The following is a 2,704-nucleotide window of genomic DNA, read 5'->3' as shown; positions in this document are numbered from 1 at the left end:
GCCGAGAAGCAAGTGATGTGCGCCGTATTTGATAGACTGATAAGTCGTCCGATAACAGTGGACAGAAAATTCTGCACCAGTGCTCCTAGAGATAATCCGCGGAGAAGGCTATATCTGCTCTGCACAAGTTCCTGCTGTCTACAGGCCTACATAATAGAATTTGAGAAGAGCGCCTGCTACCGCTAGACTGTGTACGTGGTGTATTTTGCTGGTGCGCCTCTCTCTTTCTATCCCCTTATACTCCTTCCCTCCGTGCCGAGCAGCCAACCACTTTCTGTGCACCCTTCCTCTCTTTCACGAGAATTTTCACATGTGTACAGGTGCGCAGACATGGGGAAGGCCCACATACGAGAATTATAAGGGGATCCGAAACACCCAAACGCACACACCGACAAATGACATCTGAGGCAGCATAAATAAAAGCTATACACTAAGAGGAATGGCTTGGTACCGTACATAGTACCATGCAGAGGGAAGAATTACAGAGATTCACAAAAGCGCTCCTTACCACATTTACTTTAAGAATGTTATATATAATGAGGCATAATTTCATTATTAGGTTCTTATTTTATTAATGAATGACTACAGCGAAGCTGGCGAGCCAATTTTACAGCTTATTCCTTCTTCTGCGCATCTGCGCTAGGTGTTGTAGTTATCCTAGTCGTTCAACGTACCTCACACATACTCTGCTACGGTGCTTGTTCCTGACAACCACAGGGACAGTCATAGCGTCCTGGCAGTTATAGTGTCATCAGCTTTCTAATAAATGTGATCAACGACGAGAAATCTCTACTCGAACTTTGGAGATCCGGGCTTGTCTGAAGGATTTTGAATCTCTGTTTCATAACGTGTGAAAACCTGTCAATTTATTTTTTATGCACAGTACTGATGAGTGTTGCACTTCAGCACTCTTTGCTTTCGTTTCTCTCAATGTGCACTAAAAATAATGAAAATAATAATAGAAAAACAAAAATCGCCACTTCTTTACTTTGGTCTGCGGTCAGCTGTTGCGCGTGCCTTTCGTCGATGGTTTTAGCTTAACATCTGCAGTCCTGTCAGCTCAGAAGCGTATATCCCAAGGGTTTGGGCATAGCTGCTTACCTCTAACTGTACTGCGCTTACACACGACGCACGCTGGCACCGCCAGCCAAACGCGGAACGCAGCCCTCGCTCCGCTGTCGAGTCGTCTGAGCAGAACGTGATGACCCGCCCGCGTGGCTTCTTTGTGTTTTCGTAGCAAATCTGACCGCGTGTCGCCCTACGTCTTTGCATCGTCGTTACCGAAAATTCGAAATAAACGCAAATGTCTCTTGTGCCTGAGCACGCAGACTGTGAGAGGAATATGGTATAAGGGCGCTGAGTTGAAACAGTCTATAGTAAGGCATGAAAAATATTCAGTCAAACGTGACTACTTTCTGAACGCGCTCCGGCCTATGTATGTATTTCGGCTTACTGGTGTGAGTTCGATCAGCTTATCGCTGCAGTAATCCGCTCATAATCTGCAAGCGGCTATTCGTTCACTGATTTCCCTTCGTGAGGAAGAAACAAACGTGCCGAACATAAAGCCTTGCTTCCAGACCCGCCGTGGCTGCTCAGTGGCTATGGTGTTGGGCTGCTGAGCACGAGGTCGCGGGATCGAATCCCGGCCACGGCGGCCGCATTTCGATGGGGGAGCAATGCGAAAACATCCGTGTACTTAGATTTAGGTGCACGTTAAAGAACTCCAGGTAGTCGAAATTTCCGGAGTCCTCCACTACGGCGTGCCTCCTAATCAGAAAGTGGTTTTGGCACGTTAAACCCCATAATTTAATTTAATTTTTTTGGCTTCCAGTAAAAGCCTTTATGATGAGAAACTGGAACAAGATTTAATAACAGCTCTCATAAACGCGCCCTTGTCGCCCGTTAATATTTCATGTTCAAAATGCCCAAATAAAGGCCCTTCAAACAGATGTAAGGAGCGAGCATGACTTGAACCCTCCTATAGCGGTGCAGAAGCTCCCGGTCTCGGCGCTGCTGTGTTACCAATACAAAGGGCAACAGTCTTCAGTGGTTTCCATGTTGGCGCTGACGTGCCATCAATATTTATTTGATACACTCTAATCCAAGAAAGATATAATACTGAGAAAGTTGGTATTCATTCATTCATAAAACTTTATTAGCGTCCTGAAGCCAGGTCTTTTCAGACCGAGGCGGGCCGCGTCCACGTCGGCACCGCCTGGCCGAGCCTTATGGCGTCATCGTGGACCCTCTGGACAGCCCGTAGTTGATCTTGATAAGAAGAGCTTGGTATCATCTTGTGCCAGTAAAGCCATTTTTCTTCGGGGTCGGCGAGTGTCGCGGGACAGCCCGCCAGCATGTGTCTGATGTCAATGATGCCATCGCACACGTTACATTCTTTCCTAATTTCTCTTTCTGGGTGAATGTTATTTATGAAATACGGAGTGGGGTACGTCCCCGTTTGCAGTAAACGTAGCGTGACTGCCTGAGCCCTGTTCAATCTTACGTGTGGCAGTGGGGATTGCCTACGCCCCAAGCAGTAATATTTAGTGATGTCGTTGTAAGTTAGTAAGTGACCTTTATGTTCCCCGGAATGGTAGTGGGCGTCGGTTCGGTTCTGACCGGCACGGCAAGCAAGTCCTCGTGCCAGGTCGTTCGCGACCTCGTCGAGGTTGGGCCAAGTCTCGTCCACTTGTCCCATATGTGC

Source organism: Dermacentor variabilis, chromosome 1 (genome assembly GCF_050947875.1).
Source record: "Dermacentor variabilis isolate Ectoservices chromosome 1, ASM5094787v1, whole genome shotgun sequence".
Lineage (NCBI taxonomy): Eukaryota > Metazoa > Arthropoda > Arachnida > Ixodida > Ixodidae > Dermacentor > Dermacentor variabilis.
Note: the sequence above shows the minus strand (reverse complement) of the source record.